Here is an 18,955-nt window from a genome sequence, read left to right on the forward strand (position 1 = left end):
TGAGAACTGAAAGGTATAAGGTAGTTAGCTCTTAGTAGTGTTCTTGCAACTTTTTTGTAAGTCTGAACGTTAATATTAACAGTTAAAAAAAAAAAGAAAGAAAGTTATGAGGTTCAGGATGCCCCCCATCTCCCCAGCCTGAGTCTCTGCTTCATCTCTCCCTTTTCCTTCCACTGTGCCAAAACTCTTCCAGATCCCCTCTCTCCAGGGGTTCTGAGGAAGCACTTACCTTTTGTCTGTGTGGCTTGTCATAACTAGATTCCTGAATCTTGCCCCAGGAATCCAGGAAACTGACTGGGGACACCAGGATCCCTGGTTTTCTACAGAGGCCCAAGTTCCCCCTCCCCAGAGGTTCTGGTCTGACTGGCTTGGAGTTCATGCTGGGCTTCAGATTTTTTTTAAGCTCCCCAGATGATTCTAATGAGTAGCCAAGGGTGAACGTGACTATAAATCACCTGAAGCTTTATTAAAATGCAAATTCTCATTCACTAAGCCTGGGGGAGCAGGTGCCTGAGATTCACATTTTTGACCATCTTGCCAAGGATGCTACACTGACCACAACTTGAGTAGCAACGGTCTCATCTAGAGTAGACTCCAAGGGTTCTTTGCTCACAGACCTTCACCGTCTTAAATTCTGACAACTCCAAGAGGGCAGATACACCATCTGTTTTATTCTCTGCTGAACATCCAGCACGGGTGTTCCATAAATAGTCGTTGAATTCGTGCACGAATGAATGAATGAAAGGTTCCCTAATACCATGCTAATCTCCACTAGTAACTCCCAGCTGCTTAATATTTAAAAACGGTCATATTTTGCATAAAAATCCCCCCATCAGATTTCGCGAAATCAATGGCTTTTGAAACTAAAAGCCACTTTGGGCCGAGAAGAGCTGGCAAGATCTCGCTCGCCTTCAGGAATCGCCTGCTGCAGGTGCAGACGACTATAGTGGCCTCCGAGTCAGCTGCTACCCCTTCTTCTACACTTCTCAAATCATTTTCGTATTAGCATATCTCTAAGTGCATATAATTTTCACATCAAAGAGTGTAATTTTTTGCAGAAGTGGAGTAGAGAATAATTTATCCGCTGAAGTATCTCAAGCAGCAGTCTCGATAGCATGACATAAAAATTACACAGAAGACAGACATTTAGAAAAACTGGGTGGCAGAATTTGTATTATTTAACTAGATGTGGAGAAAATTCACCCATTGAAACTAAAAAATATATTTTTGGAGCTAAAAGCAGGCTCCTAGCTTAGTGACAAGAGGGCAGCCTGTGCTGATGACCCACCTCCTAGCTCACTGAATGGGGAGAGAATCCATCATCTCTCTCTCATTCTGGGGGAACTGGTCGACTGGAACCATAGGATTCACCAGCCCCGCCGGCCCCCCACACCCCTCACTGGCATTCTAGCTCGTGATGAGTGCTGCCATCTCAAATCCCTCTGAGAGAAGCCCCCGTTTTGAGAACTCCAAACTTAACTTTGACTCCTCAGTGTAACTTTTCTTGTGCAGCCAGCCAGGCTCTTAAGCTCATCTCCTTGTTCTGAAAAACCCATCCCTTGCCCTTTGCCTCACTTAGATCCTTGGACTCCAATCGCATTCTTTCCTCCGGGGCTGAAACTCTCTCCTGGTAACCCGAGTAGAATCGCCACCCACAGGAGCCCTTGACTACACACACACACACACACACACACACACACAGCAAATATACGTGCACCCTTAATACACACTCCTAACACCCACAGACACTTAATACACACACCTATACAGAATCACACCTGTACATACACCCAGATACCTAACACACACACGCCCCTAAGCGCACACACACCTACTATTCACACACATCCGATACGTGCACACAACTGTACACACACACACTTACCACACACACATCTGACATATGCACACGTAGACCTAACAGACATACACACCCCCGCATGCACACTTTTGTTTAAGAAAGAGGACATTTCTTGGGGCGCCTGGGTGGCGCAGTCAGTTAAGCGTCCGACTTCAGCCAGGTCACGATCTCGCGGTTCGTGAGTTCGAGCCCCGCGTCGGGCTCTGGGCTGATGGCTCAGAGCCTGGAGCCTGTTTCCGATTCTGTGTCTCCCTCTCTCTCTGCCCCTCCCCCGTTCATGCTCTGTCTCTCTCTGTCCCAAAAATAAATAAACGTTGAAAAAAAAAATTTAAAAAAAAAAAAAGAAAGAGGACATTTCTGTCCCTGTCCCTAGACAATCTGTCAGTCAGATAACCTAGATTTGTTGTTGTTGTTGTTACTTTCAAGTATAAAACACCTTAATTCTGAAATATTTTAAAAGTGGACTCCGGGACACTGCAATGTAGTCAGGAAAGAATGGTCTTGTCGCGAGACGCTGGCGATTTCTGCGGGGGAAACATGTGTCTTTGCCCTCCCTTAATTCCAAGAGGATGACAGACCTCAACATGAAAGGGAAAACGTAAAACTCTTAGAAGAGAAAGCAGAACATCGTTGGACTCATGGAGTACGCAAAGAATTCTTGAAGAAGGATCACACCAGGGCTAACGATACAAATGGCAGGCAAGGGTCCTCATCCAAGGCCCGCTCTAAGAACTGCCTCCACGTCTATCAGAAATGAAAAAGATCAACCGTGTATGTTCACACACCAGAACGCAAGAACGGCCATCTGTGACTGCACACACACGACCTAAGACTTAGTCTCACAGACATAAACTTGTGTGCAAAAACAAACCACACAACAAGAGTAGATACTCTAGGATTCCATTCAGGTAAAGCGGGAAAACAGCAAAGCTACTTTCCCCGGTTGTGCTTTGGGATAGTGGTTACTCTCAGGTGCTGTTAATCTGGGAGCAGAAGGGGCTTCTAGCACGCCGACAGGTGTTGTTTCTCCCACGGAGCACTGGGTGCACAGGTGTGTTTATTTTATAACAGTTCCTCAGGTGGTAGAGAGGCCACCGAAAATGCTTCTTGTGTAACCGTCCAGAAATTGCACATGCACATAGATGCACATACGTGTGTGTGTGGATCTGTGTCTATCTACACGTTTTCTACACAAATGAGAATAAACATGGTCTCCTGCACAATTCTTTTCTCCTTAACCATATCTTACGCATCCACATTAATAAAGACCCATCTCTTTCTTGGGTAACCTCTTCTAAAGGTCTTCTATTGCCTGTAGTGGCAAACCATGGGCAGCATGCCAAATTCAGCCCACCATCTGTGTCTATAAAGTTTTATTGGAACACAGCCATACCGTTCATTTACATATTGCCGGGGTATGGATTACATACAGCCGTGGCTGCTTGCGTGATCCACAGCACAGCTGAGCTGCTGTAACACAAACTAAATGTAGGAGCTTCTGACTGCTGCTGTAACAAATTACAACAATTTGGTGGCTTAAAACGACTCACATTTGAGAATCTTACTACTTTACTATTAAGAGATGGTGTCTGAATCCCTTCCCCTTGAATTTTGTGCACAACTGACACCACGTGATTTTCAAGCATAGGTCATGAAACGCAGTTCAATTTCTTTTCTTTCTAGAAGAGTCACTCCTGAGGCCTCCTGCCACCACGTAAGCAATCCAATAGCCGCAAGGCCGCTGTGTTGTAAGGAAGCCCAAACTAGACCACGTGGAGAGGCCCTGAGGCTACTCAAAGACAGAGAGATGCCTGGCCAACCCTGGTCACTGGGCTCCAACCATCATTTGTTTGCAACTGCCTAAGACTCCCGGGCCAGAAGCACCCAGCCCAACCCTTTCTGAGCCTCTGACCCCACAACAACCATGAGAGAGAACAAAATGATTGATGTTGTTTTAAGCCAACCACAAACCGACTCATTTATTATCTTATACTTCTGGGAGTCATCTATTTAAAATGGGCCTCCCTGGGCTAAAATCTGGGTGCTTCCAGAGCTTCTTGAGGCTCTAGGGGAGAGTCCCTTGCCTTGCCTTTTCCAGCTTCCATAGAGGGTGCTTGCATACCTTGCCTTGGGGCCCCCTCTCCATGTCTCAAGCCGGCAATGGCTGGTTGTGCCTTCCTCACATTACATCACTCTGACACCATGAGCAAGAGTTGTGAGGCTGGCTACTGTTATAGTGAGCTCAGACTGCGGTAGCAAAAATCCCAGAGACTGAGAGTCTTTAATAGGAATTTATTCCCAATGTTGTGGAGGCTGCGAGTCCGCGAGGAAGGTGTGAGCAGGGTTGGCTTCTCCTGAGGTCACTGTCCTTGGCTTGCAGGCTGCCTCCTTCTCAACGCATGTCCACATGGCCTTTCCTCGGAGCACACCCACCCCGGGTGTCTCTCTGTGTGTTCTGATGTCCTCTTCTTATGAGGACGCCAATCGGATTGGACTAGGGCCCATCCTAATGGGCCCATTTTAACTTCCTCTTTTTTTTTTTTTTTAATTTTTTTTTTCAACGTTTATTTATTTTTGGGACAGAGAGAGACAGAGCATGAACGGGGGAGGGGCAGAGAGAGAGGGAGACACAGAATCGGAAACAGGCTCCAGGCTCCGAGCCATCAGCCCAGAGCCCGACGCGGGGCTCGAACTCACGGACCGCGAGATCGTGACCTGGCTGAAGTCGGACGCTTAACCGACTGCGCCACCCAGGCGCCCCTAACTTACCTCTTTAAGGACGTGATCTCCAAACACAGTCATATTCTAAGGTAGTGGGAGTTAGGACTTCAAAATACGGATTTAGGGATGTGGGGTGGGGCACAATTCAGCCCATAACACTCCCCTACAGCTTAGTTGTCTCTACTGCACCTGCATATTCTGTGATAGGAAAGAAGGCATTTGGGCACAGACTCAGGGATGCAGATGCTGGAAGGAGAGAGCTGCTAGTGGGGATGACAGCTGTCTCGGGTGAACCCGAGACAGACAGACAGGAAGAGAGAGGTGACCACAGCATTCTGCCCTCTACAAACCTCTCCGTCACTTTCTGGCTCCTCACATTGCTTTATTTTTTGTCTTATCTCTCAATATATTACCTCTTAATATATTGCTTTTGAGCTAAAAATCACATACCATAAAATTCACCCACTTAACGTGTGAAATTCAGGTTTTTGTATATTCCTAAAGTTGTGCAACTGCCCCCATTGTCTAACCCCAGAATACTTCCAGCACCCTTGAAAGAAGCCCATGCCCGTTCGCAATCACTTCGCATTCTATATTTTACTTTATTTTCATAACGACTGTCCCTCCTGCTGCTAGAATTGAAGCTTGTTGAGAGGAGACTTTGATTTGTTCACAGATCTGGATCTGTCCCCTCAGACGGGACCTGGTGCCTGGCAGCAACCCAGAAGCCACCTTCATGAAACTGACCTGAGGTTTTTGAGACAAAGGAGAATACCAGGAACGGTCTGTGGCGAGGGTGTTCCTCCCCACGTGACTCTCCTGCTGGCAACACGGCTAGATTCTCAGGGGCTCATCTTCACTTATCAGCCCGGAAAGGAACGAAGCCCCTCTTGGGATGCTGGCTTCATACACGGAGTTAGGAGACTTTCAGATTTATGGGCCTGCAGTTGAAAAGTGTTGGTTTGCCGAGTGTTACATAGGCTGTGATTTCATTCTCTCCCTGTATCTTGGTGAATATTAACACTTCTAAGCCTCTGAGTGAGTTGGCAAGGTGGTTGGTTGGTTGGTTGGTTGGCCTAGAGATCACGAAGAACAGCCTTCAGTCTCAGCCTGGCCACTTAAGGGCGGTTGGAGCCTCCAAGCAAGTTAAATAGCCTTTTTCAGCTTTAGTGTCCCCTCTGTAAAATGGGGTGGGAGAGGGGAGATCATAATTCCTATCATACAGGGTTGCTGTGAGGCTAAAATGAACAAAACGCCTCTGGTTCACCCTTGGCGCCTAGTATATGCTCCTCGACCATTAGCTACGAGCGCTGAATGAGGCAATGTGTGTAATGCTCCGGGTGTGATACAAGGTAAAGTATAAATAACAAATGGTTGGGATTCACCAGTCTCCTCTCTGCTAGACACTCTAAATCCCTAAATTCTGTGCATCGAGTCAGAAAAACTAAAGGTTATAATAATCCCTTATCTTTGATACATACACTAGCCATGGGTTCTTGGGCGAGTCACTTGTCTGAATTTCAGTTTCCGCATCTGCTAAATGAGAACCATCTATAAAACGAGTGACCATTAAGATAAAAGGGACAGCACATGCGAAGGGCCTGGGACACTGGTAAGATTTAACAAACGATAGTTATTAATACCATCTTTATTCCAAGTTCAGAGCTCCTTCTCTAAAACCCTGGAATCCAGAAGTGTTTAAGGAATCAGAACTTTTCAGGCATGCAGCGTACTAGGGGATACCCCAAGTGGGTCTACAGCAGCAGGCTATTACCAAACACATAAACACTTCCATGGTGGGGTTTGTGAATATTCGCAGAAGCCGGATGAACCATACAGATTACCAACAACATTGGTCAGGGCGGATCAGGTTTAGCCAAAATGACTAGAGGTCAGGGACGGTTTTAACACCAGATGAGTAATGAAAAACCTTTCCATTTGCAAAAACATTTCAGATTTTCAGGGAAGGAATTGTGAGTTTGTACTTGCACTTGAGAAACCCACATCTTTTGTTTTCCACTCTCCCCTAAGAAGAGGCAGTGGAAATAAACATCTTTATTTCCCAAAGCATGACATACTCGCATATTTCAAAAGAGGAAAAAAAATATTACAACACCTGGAGAAGAACGACAGACGAAAAAGGAGAAAACAAAGAATCCAAACTGGAAACTAATTTTAGTAACAGCAGTGGATTAAAGAAAAATTTTCCTCACTCACACATTGAGAAACAAAAACCGTCACACTGACGTGTCTTCCCAAATTTGGTTGAAACATCCCTCCCCCTGGTTTTGGAGAGGTCTTCTCTTGAACTGAAGCCAAGAACACATTCCCCTGTCCAAGTTCAAGATTTCATGTTGCGAATGGAAACACAGAGAGGCCCTTCTGAGCTAGCTCTTCCACTGAGGTGCCTTCCCTGGCAAGGGCCACCTTTGGTCAGGCTCGGAAAACATTTCAACTGCCAAAGGAATATAAATGTTACCCGTTTAATCAAACTGTTGTGAGTTTCTTGCCAAAATAGTTAGTGTGCACCCAAAACATAGACACAATCTCCCTCCGCTGGGAGTTGAGCATTCGCGGAAAGGGAAGTTCGCTGAGCTGGGGACAGCACCTGGCAGGCCACCTCTGCAATCCTGGGCAGATAACAGGTGTCACGGGAGATGCAGTTCCTGCTTACGGCTCCATGCAGCTGAATCCTGCCATATAAATTATTAAAGAACGTGCAGAACATTACACAGTTCATGTACTTAATGATTATAGTTCACAGTCTGGGTCAGATATAATTAGATGTTACATTAAAATAGCTTCACAGAGCCATTTATTCTGATTTAATTACTTAAAATGATAGCATAATGAGCAATGCTTTCAAGGAAAAAAGTACTGTTTTAAATGGGCTCATTTTAAGTTAATACGAAGAAAATTAATCATTTAAACGTAGGAGGACATGTGCATGTCTTAAGCAACATTGTTTCCATGTCACAAAGGTTATTTCCCTTTAACGACATGTTGCAAGTGATAGGGAAATAGAGGTGTTTTTTTTTAATCCCCGTGGGAATACAGATTCGCATTTTCACCATTCCCCCCGAATCTTTCTCTCTTCCAAGAGAGCCTGGCCGTTGGGAACAACGACTTGAAACACCAGCAATTAGACACAAACATCCAAGCGAGACCATCTCCACAACCAGCAGCATGTTAGGAATGGCCCATGTCATTCTTCACAAGGGGCCTTAGAAACTGGTCAGAAGCAACAACACAGCACAGTGGTTGCATGTACACACTCCATAATCAGACGGGGAAGGGGTTCCAGTCCAACTTTGCCACTTAGACCCATGGGGGCTGTTCACAAATTGTGTGGCTTGTCTGGGTCTCCATCTCCTCATCTTGAAACAGGGGACAAAAATGGCACCCGTCTCATAGGGTGGGTTTGAAAGCCACATGAGATTCAGCGTGCAAACCATTTACATGGTGTCAAGCATGTGGAAGCTGATAATGAGTCTTAGCTCTTGTTAGTATAGAGATAACTGATGTTTTGCTAGCTCCTGGCCCCTCTGCACCCCACCCCGCCGCATGCACTTCTCAGAGTCTCCAGGCTCCTGCTGCATTTTTCCAGCAGAAATTATAAAAGTCTTTAAAGGAAAGGATGGAACCTCCCCAACCCAATTGCTTCCTTCTGTTTTTAATAACTATAAATGATAAGAGATCCCCATCTGAAGCTTTTTAGAGTAGTATCAGTTGACTCAAAAAAAAAAATCATCCATGGTTTAAAAAACATATGGCAATGTTTATCTGCTATTTTTCTGTCCTGTGTTAGGCTTTGTAGTGAAAATACTCAATGCTGGGCTCAGGGGAAATGGGGGAAAAATTTTAAATCAGGAACCTTCCTATGAATACCTTCTTAAGACAGCTTTAAATACTACTCAGGGGATGGGGTATTTATTTGGATCCTGGGACGCTTAGCAAAGGTGATGACAGAAAACACTGGCTTATGGATACAGGGGGTTGTGGCAGCCAAAATAATGTGTCAAACTTGGCCTTGCATGAGCAAACACCATCCAAGAGAGAGCTGACACAATCTCCAAACGCAGAACTTTCTGGATGAGAAAACCCAACACGCCACAGGGCTTTGCGAACATGGGCTATCACGGGAATTGCTGGTGTTCAAAATGAGCTCTGCTCCCTTGGGGTGGGGAAATGCATGCCGTGCTGACTCAAGGAAGAGAGTCATGTAGCAGGGATCTTAGTTTGGGATACTCCAAAACCTGAATCTAAGGCAAAAATTTAGGCCTGAGCAGTTTATTCGGGACATGTGATGGTCAATTTTATGTATCAACTTGGCTAGGCTATCGTCTTCCGTTATTTGATTCAACATTAATCCGGGTGTTGATATGAAGGTGCTTTGTAGATGTGATTAACATCTACAGTCAGCCGATTTTAAGTAAAGGAAATTGAACCCCATAATCGGGTGGGCCTCATCTAATCAGTTGAAAGGCCTGCAGAACAGAACTGAGGTTTCCAGAAGAAGAAGAAATCCTACCCGCAGACTATATTGCCAACTTTTGCCCCAGAGTTTCCAGCCTATCCTTCCTGAGGACCTCCTTTACGGATTTCAGATCCATCACAAGCCCTGCTGCGACATTCACACACGCAGATTCTTCCCAATAGTCTTCTTAATATATAAAAGAAGCATTTTAACTTCTTCAGTGATTTTTTTCAATATATTTAAAAAATTATTTCCTTGGTGATTCCTCTAGAGCTAACTACATACATCTTAATTTATCAGAAGAACAAGCTTCAGGTTTCTGAGAACTTAACTCTGGTAGGATACGGAGATGTTCTTTATCTATCACTCCATTCTCCTTTTCCCTTTCTTGGGTTATTACCTTATACATATTATATCCATACGTTTTAAAAACCAAAACAATGCATTGTTGCAATTATTGTTTTTTACAATTTTATGTCTTTTAAGGAAGCTAAAAGAAAAACAGAGGATAAGCATATATTTATAGCTTTGGTTATATTAGCCTTTTTTCCCCCCTGGTTCTCTTCATCTGTTCCTGTAGATTTGGCAAATGTGTTACATTCTTACATGTTATCGGTCCAACAATATATTATATACATAGTGTCTTATGCAATTGCTTTTCAAATCAATTAAGAAGGAAATAAATGCATGTACACTGTCTTTTATAATTAATTACCTTTACTGGTAATTTGTTTTTTCTTATGGATTCAGGTTATTATCTTCTTCTTATCTGAACAACTTCCTTTAGTATCCGTAAAGAGAGCTTGCTAGCCATACATTCTCTCAGTTCTTGTTTATCTGGAAGTGCCTTTACTTTGCCCTCATTTTTGAAAGATAGCTTTGCTGAATAAAGAGTTCTTGGTTCATAGTTTATCTTCTTTGAGTACTTTAAATATGTCATCTTACTGCCTGTGGCCTCCATTGCTTCTGATGAAAAGTTAGCTGTTAATCTTATTGGGATTCCATGTAAGTGATCATTTTTCTCTTGCCGCCTTCATGGTTTTCTCCTGTTTGGGCTTTTAGCATTTGTACTATGATGTGTCTGTGGATTTCTTTAGATTTATCGTGCTAGGAGTTTGTTGAGCCTCTTGAACGTATCAAGTTTTCTTCACATTCAGATAATTCTGTCATTGTTTCCTTATTTTTTTCTGCTTCTTTCTCTCTCTTCTCCTCTTTGTACTCCCATTACACCTGTGTTGGTGTGTTTAATAGTGTCCCACATTTCTTCAGGCTCCATTTATTTTCCTCATTCCTTTTTTTCTCCTATCCTTGGGTTGCAAAATCTCTATTAACGTATCCTTGAACGCATACACTCTTTCTTCTGTCAGTTCGAATCTACTGTTGAACTCCTCTAGTAAAATTGTCATTTTAGTTATCACCCTTTTCAAATCCTGAATGTGCATTTTTTTCCTTTTGTCAGTTCTCTATTTGACATGATATTTCATCATACCTTCTTTGACTTACTTATGGTTTCCTCTAGTTCTGTGAACATATTTATAATTGCTACTTGAAAGTTTTTGTCAAACCTGATATCTGGTCACCCTCAAAGGCAGTGTTTTTGCTGTTTATTTCCCCCTGGTATAAGGGCTATACTTTCTTGTTTCTCTGCATGTTTTGTGATTTTTTTTTTTGTTGAAAATTGGACATTTTTAGATTATGTACTATAGCAACTTGGGACTAGTCCACCTTGTTCTAAGGGTTATTATTGTTATTTGCTTGCTGACTTGTTTAGTGACTAACTACATTATCTTAGTGAAGTCTTTCTCACTCTGTAGATTAGCAGTCACAGCCTTGGGATGCCCAGTCACCCTCGGATGACAATGGTTTGGCAGACTTTTTTTTTTTTTTTAAGTTTATTTATTTTTAGGGAGAGAGAAAGAGTGCACGCACAGGGTAGGGGCAGAGAGAGAGGGAGAGAGAGCAAATCCCAAGCAGGTTCCATATTGACAGCATGGAGCTCGATGCAGGGCTTGAACTCATGAACCATGAGATCATGACCTGAGCTGAAATCAAGAGTCAGACGCATAAGTGACTGAGTCACCCAGGTGCCCCATTGCCAAACTCTTTGACTTTCTTTTTCCTTGACCACACCCAGCTGTTAAGTGCCTCTACTTACCTACTGGATACTCTCTTGCTATCAATTATGTTCTAGAGCATAAATTGCTTAAAGAGTGATTCAAGCAAATTTGACTTGCTTTGCAGGGATAGTTGCTGAGGTCAGTGTTAACATTTTTTCTGAGGTCATGAGGGGTCTTCCTATCTCCTTCCCTCTTTCTCTCCAGCAAAGTAGTTCCCTATAGCTTAACCTATGCCTCCAATACATCTCTCAATCTACAAATTGTGTTTCACCACACCACCTTTGTTTTTGCAAGGCCCCCTTGGCCTGAACTTGTCCATATCTCATTGAAAATGAAGTCAGTTCCTTTGGGGAGATATTTGGAGATCCTTACCCTATGTCCTGCTTATCCCCCAGACACAATCTCTAAGTCAAGGCTCTAGTGCTGGGGACAAGGACAACTGTGCGGTTTCATCTGAGCTAGAAGTCAGTGGAGGGAGGGGCAGCAGTCCCAAGTCACCCGAGCTGGATTCTCAGCATGAAACAGCACCTCAGGAGCCAGATTAAGAACTCTCTGCTCGCCAGTATCCCCCATGGCACCATATCCAAGACAGAACTTCCTTTCTATGAATGGGGGCTCAGCAGAAGTAAGGAGCTCCCATCAGTCAGCCGCACTCTGGGCAGAACTGAGCCCCAGAAACAGGCAGTGGGAGGCAGGATGGGAAAAAGTGGCACCTTGTCCCTCTCGCGAAGATAGGCCTCTGACCGGGAGTTGGGGGGGAGGCCAAGCCCTCTGTTCTTGGCTGTATCAATCTCAGATGCGGATTCTGCTTCACTGAGAGAGAGCAGATGTTGATTCAAACATCACAGATGCTCCCTGTTCTTACCGAATATTACTATATTTTCTTCAATTCATGTTTCTTCAATTGCCGTGTGCCCTCAGAATCATTTCCGGAGGTGTAATTTTTTTTTTTAACTTTTTAATTTTTTTAGTTTTCACGAGTTTGACTGGGGATAGGTCAGCAGGGGCCCGAATACTGTTATGCTAGAAGTGGAAGCCAGCTAAGTATTTAAATATTACTCTGACTTGTAATCTTCCTGGACAAGTGACAAGAGAAGGGGATTTATTCTGAACCTTATTTCAAAATATACGACATCTCCTGTTTCTAGTGGCTCTGTGATTTCAGGCAAATTCTTTGTTTCCTCATCCACTCCGATGAAGAAATTTGATCCCTTACAAGGCAGAACTGTTGGGAGGAATTCAAATAGCATACCCAAGGTGTTTGATGCACAGTAGGGTTTCAGGAAAATGAACGAATTTTTGTTACCATTAGAGAGAGCTCAGGCAGCAAATTGGCCCATTGAAGAAACAGGTCTCAGGATTAGCAACACCTAATAGTGGTTCCAACTCACAAATGTTCTTTGATCACAGATCAACCCTGTCTTGGGATTGGGCCATTCTCCCATCCCCCGTGACTCTACTCACACACATGCACGCGCACACACACCTACACACGCAATACAATTTATTCAAGCAAAGAGGAAAACCACAGCTGACCAATTTCTCTTTTTTTTTTTTTAAGAATCTAGTTTATCAATACAACACGCCTGTGGGAAACCCTCCCACACTCCAGGGAAACTTGCAAAGCAGTTTCTTTCTGCCCTCAGAAAGAAGTCACAGCTGGGCCAAAAGCTCAGAGCTGTCACCAAAAAGTATGCATTCCAACAAAGTTACTTGTCACGTTCCTCAACCTTTGCTTCTCTTCCACCGTTAAACCAGGTGAAATCAGATACAAGCAAAACAACAGCCTGGTTGCAGCCAGAGAGGAGTGGGCAGGCAAACAGGAAGTTCTTTCCTTTGGCCTAAATTTCATGAGGTTGCCAGGAGCACTGGCTTTTTTCCCTGAGCCTTAGGTCTTCTGGGTACAATGAGGCTAAGGCATCGAATAGACCAAGATTCCAAACCCAGCTCTGCACTAGCCTTCTGTATAACGTTTTGTAAGTCACTTAATCCCTCTGAGCTTTGGTTTCTATACCTGTCAGATGCAAAGAGTAACTCCTTCCTTACTGAGATTTTTCCAGGAATTATGGAAATGCTTACTAAGTACAAAAGTTAGGTGCCTGCTAGATTTGAAGTTGGGAAACTACAGCTCATAGTCAACTCTGGCTCCCGCTTAAGGTTACCAGGTTGAGATTTTATCTGGCAACCATAGCCACCTGCCACAGGCTTTTGTAGATGAAGTTTTACTCCACACAGCCTCACCTGTTACGCATCACATTTTTTTTTATTTTAAAAAATATTTATTTATTTTTGAGAGGAGTGGGGTGGAGAGGCAGAGAGAAAGAGGGGAGAATCCCAAGTAGGCTCCACGCTGCAAGCACAGAGCCCCAGTGCGGGGCTCAAACTCACACATCTGTGAAATCATGACCTGAGCCAAAACCAAGAAGTCAGATGCTTAACCAACTGAGCCACCCGGGCGCCCCACTCATCACATTGCTTGAGGCTGCTTTTGCTATACGAGGCTGGGCCCAGCATTTGTAACAGACCGTGTTGCCCGTGCAGGTCGCTGCCCGTCACATGCTGGACAGGAGAGGCAGCAACCCGAGTGGTTCCGGCGAGTACTCTGTATGCAGTCAGGCTTCCAAGTTTAAGTCCTGGTTCTACCATGGAACATTGGACAAGTTAGAGAACCTCTTAGCACCTCAGTTTCCTCCCGTCTAAAATGTTCTGCCATCGGGGCCATCACCGGAAAGAAGAGTGTACTCACACTGGTTGGCTGTTCAGAGGCTTCAGAAAGCCCAGAGAATCCTCTCCTGGGTCCTTGTGAAGATTCAAAAGATAATGCATGTAAGGCCCAACAGCACAGTGCCGGGAACGTGGTAAGTACTCAAGACGTCCTAACGATTCCTGTTGCAAGCGCAAAGCTATTTCTATGACTACAATTACTTCTACAACCACCACCATGACTGCGGCTCACACTTCAGACAACTGTTGTGAGGACTAAGTGAATTCTAAATGGGAAAGTTCTGGCCATAGTAAAGACCCCATCCGCCCCAGTTTTGCTCCCGTCTCCTCCACCCCTTTTCCCGGGCCCTGCCCCTCTGGCACAGCAGAGTCTTGAGCACCGGCCAGACCTGGCAGCTGGGCTGGGAGGAGAGCGAAACCCAGCAGGATCTCCCACTGGGAATCCAGCTTGGACTCCTGGGCCCGTTCCCCGGACCTTCTCTCCCCAAAGGCTTCCTGCCACCTTAACTCTCTGTGCAACAGCACCGTCTGTGGGTCACTGTGTCTCCTTTACTCTCCCAGTGGGATCTCGGTTCCCAAATCACACACGCTCACAAATTACAGAAACCAGGGGAGGGGAAGAGCTATTAATTCCTCCATCTTGGCCCATTTCCTGGGATCTGGCTGAGTATCTCGGGCATCTGAGGGCCTGGCGGAGCCCCATAGAAGATTAGTGTGCTAATGGCCCCATAAAAATGAAACATTTATGGGAAGGGCTTTCTTTCACTTTACCCTAGTTCCCCTCCTTTTAATGAGGCTGGCTCCATCACTGGAGGCTTTGGGGGGAGGGGGGCTGACAAACCACAGTCTCCAGTTCCAGGCTGGGGTTGGGAAAAGTGGCAAGAGTTCTGTGCCCTGTGGGGGTGACTGCAGGGCTAGGGGCAGGAACTGAGGAGGACGTGGGACAGAGGGTGGGCACTCTGAGGATACCAAGGACCCCCCCAGCTTCTCCCCAGAGTCAAAAGGGTCTTGTCAGCGACAGTACCGAAAAGCCAGAAGCACTGGATATAATCTACAGGATTACAATCAATGTGCTTCTCACCAACACCGGGTCCGGTGACCTGCAGGGGACTAGTGTCCCCCAGTGGCCAGCACGGCCCTCATTGGCCTCGGCTAATGATTCCTGAACTAGAGGAGTGGACAACTTGACCGGGAAACCAGAACTAACTTGTGGCAGCTTCAACTTGTTGATGGAAGCACTTTGTTGCCCCTCTCCCCCTACCCCAACGCAACCTCAAACTCCTTCCTCTTCTCCTATCCGCCTCTTTTCCAAATACAGCCTGGGGGTGGGGCCTGGCTCTGATGCTCTATAGACCTGGGCTTAAATCCCCACCTCTGCCACTCCCTAGCTGCCCACTCTTGGGCAAGCTCATCTTCCTCTCTGGGCCTCATTTTCCCCACCTTGAAAATGGGGATGACGGTGCCAACAATGCTCACATGCTAGGGTGATAAGATTATGTGAGAGAGTAGGATGTCTGACACCGATGCTAAGCTGTCTGTGGACAGAGACTAAACTATTTTATAAGGGCAGAATGACACGGGTTTGCTGTGGACTCAGATATACCAGGGGCTTAGGTGAAGGAACTGGAAGAAGCCTGAGTAACCGGTGGCGCTTGAGGACAAGCTCACATCACTCCTACCATATGCCCCCTTCACCCTCCTTTGTGCCCCTTCTTTAGAAGTGCTAATAGCCACGAACACTGACTGAACGTGCCTTGTGCCAGGAGCTGGGGATTCCAGACCTAACGAGACTCCAGGCCTGCCCTCCGGGCTCTGCCAAGTTCCCGTGTCACGAGGCTCGGAATATCGGTTATTCCCAAGGACCACGGGCAACAGAGAATTGTTGGCTGCCCCTACAAGGGAAGCACCGCCCAAAGGGAACCCCTTGAAAGGGTTCTGCCCGTCAAAGCAGAGAACGCTGATCAACGGGGCCGTATCACATGCAGAAGGAAATGTTCGTTCCTCAGTGGTCGACCCCAATTAACTTGAGGGCGGCAGCAGTGCCCCACCCAAAGGGTCCCTGGAGGCAGAACCCCTAAGGCTTCCCCTCTCTGCCACAGGGCTCCTCCGGTGCAGGGAGTAATGCCTTGGGAGTAGCCATTTGGCAATGCAAGTTGGGACTTGTAGCTCGGCTTCCTCGCCCGCCCCTCAGCAATGTGTCCCGGGGATCCCAGCAGTTGCCAGAGAACTGAGCCCAGGGGCTCCCAGGAGGAACCTACTCATTAACTCACCTGTATGGACCGACTTTCCTCCCTTCTCCGTCTCACTTCCTGCTCCCTCCTAGTGCCCCTGGGATCACCTGCCCAGTCAATTCCTTGCACCTAAATCCTGGCCTCAGGGTCTGTGGAAGACCCAGAGACCACCTCTCAATGAAGGGACTTGAGGCAGTGTGGTCAGCAGCACCTCCAAAGCACCTGCCCCGGGCCAGGACATTTCGGCCACTGGACCGCTGACACCTGCTGTAAAGCACCCTTACTGGCTCAGCAGAGCCTGAGAAGGTTCAGAGCCCTTGCCAGGCCTACCTGCTGCTTGCCTTCTTCCTCCACCCGGTCCTGCTCCCTCCACCTTCCTCTCCCAGGCCTTGACCTCCAATAAACATCTTGTACCCCAGACTCCATTTCTGGGTGAGCTTCTAGAGAGCCTGCCTACACCATTCTCCACTGGCAAACGTGTTTTATATCTCACCCCAAGATGTGAGTGAGAAAGAGGGGAGAATAGCACCTGATACAACCTTTCAGCACAGAGAGACAGACAGAGACAGAGAGAAACAGAGGGGGGCGTGGCGGGCGGGGGGGAGGGGGAGAGAATGCAAACATGGGGGCACTTCCCAGTCCCCAGGACTGAGCTGGCCTGCACCACTACTCTGTCAAGCTGCCAGGTGGGAGGAAGGCAGGAAAATAGGACTGAGGGGAGAGAGAGACGGTGGGCCTCCTCCCATGAGGCCCCACTCCAGTCCCCTGGCTCTCTGGCCACAGAGAAGGGAGACAGCCATTTGTTTACTTATTTCTAATGTTTATTTATTTATTTTGAGAGAAGGGAGAGACAGAGCAGGAAGAAGGGCAAAGAGAGAGGAAAAGACAGAATCCCAAGCAGGCTCCACACTCAGGGCGGAGCCCAACATGGGGCCCGATCTCCCAAGCGTGAGATCACGACCTGAGTGGAAATCAATGGTCAGACGCTTAACCATCTGAGCCAGCCGGGTGTTCCGTCCTGCCTTTTAATGCAATAATCTCACCACCTAAGAAACACCGCCCAGTGCTTGCCCCGAGGGTGAGTAAAAAGGGGTAAAGTCACATGGAGATCCTTCCCTCAGAGGCCACCAACTCCCCTTCCTTCCTTTGTCCCAAGAACAGTGTTCTTCGCACCGAGGAGCTGCTGACAGAGATTCTGCCAGTCCCATGAACTGGGGTCCAGAGAATCAAGTTCCACCCGGGCCAAAGCTTATCAACACTCATCCAAACCCCCTTTGAGAATCAGCAGGGTGGTCCACAGAGAAACCAGCCTCACCAAAATTGGCTCGGTCAACAATCGCTGCCTTATCAAGGGAACGGCAGGCTTGTGTGCCGGAGACAGCCAGATGGTGTCTGTCCTCAAGGCACTGGAGGATTTGATTGGTGAACAGACATAGACTCCCGTAACTTCTAGAACAAAGTCAAGATAAGTGATATAAGTGGTTTTTGAAAAAAGTGCCTGTGGGAAGTATCTCCTTCAGCTGGAGTGGGCAAGAAGCTTCTGGAAGGGGGAAATATTTAAGCCTAAGCCAGTGCTGTCCAACAAACACATAATGTGGACTCTAATGCAAGCCACATCTGTACCTTTAGGTTTTTTAATAGCCACACTGACAAGGGTAAAAAGGAACCAATGGGAATTAATTTTAAACATGTTCTTTAGTTGACTGCCCCGCAATTCAAAATATTAATTCAACAATAATAAAATCAATCTGATGTTTTACAGCCTTTTCTTTCATATAAAGTCTGAAACCTGGTGTGCCCTTAACACCTCCCTCATATGACACTTTGGAAGAGACACAGTCCAAATGCTTACAAGTGACGAGAGGTGAGTGACCACTGTACTGGACAGTGAAGTTCTACATTCTTGCCTCGTGGGATATTCACGGACCCAAGCACATTCATTGCCTTGGCGTCACCTGAGAGCTCGTAAGGAGCAGAGCACCTCAAGTCCTGCCCCAGACCTCCGACATCAGCACCTGCATTTTAACCAGATCCCCCAAGCGACCTCAGGGCAGAATTTAAGAAGAGAGGCTCCAAAGTTTTCTCCCCCCTCACGCCACACATCCAATCCATCATTCACCCAGTTCTGTCCAGTCCAACTTTCAACTATCTCCCAGATCTGTTGCACCTGCTCCCTGGCCCTGTCACCGCTGTGATGCAAACCTGATCTGGGTTGAACTGTGTCTCCCAAAAGGATGTCAAAGTCCCAACCCACAGTGAAGGTGAACTTTTTTGGAAATAAGGTCTCTGTAGATGCTCAAGTTAGCAGAGGGTTATTAGGGTGGGTCCTAATCCGATAGCACAGGCATCCGACTACCAAGGGGGGAATTTTGACACAGACACACACCGAGAATGAGCGCTATGTGAAGATGAAGGCAGAGATCAGGTGTTGCAGCAGAAGCCAGGAAACATCCAAGATGGCCAGCAAAGCACCAGGAACTAGGAGAGGCATGGACCAGACTGGCCCTCACAGTCTCATAAGGATCAGCCCTAGGGACATGCTGATGGTGGATGCCTAGCCTCCAGAACTATGACAGAATATGTATGGCTTTTGTTTTAAGCCCCCCGTTTGAGTAACAGCAGCCCTAGCGCAGTAGTTAGTACATACACGACCACTATATAGCAACCAACACCTGTCCCCTCTTCCAGTAGTCCCATCACCCACCACAAAACCCTCAAAGATCCACAAAGGATGCCTCAGTCACAACCAGAGGGACTTCCTCAGAATGAATATGGGAGCAGATCACTCACTCAGCCTCACCCTTCCCATCGCCCTGCATTCCAT

The sequence above is a fragment of the Leopardus geoffroyi genome, chromosome A2 (assembly GCF_018350155.1).
Source record: "Leopardus geoffroyi isolate Oge1 chromosome A2, O.geoffroyi_Oge1_pat1.0, whole genome shotgun sequence".
NCBI lineage: Eukaryota > Metazoa > Chordata > Mammalia > Carnivora > Felidae > Leopardus > Leopardus geoffroyi.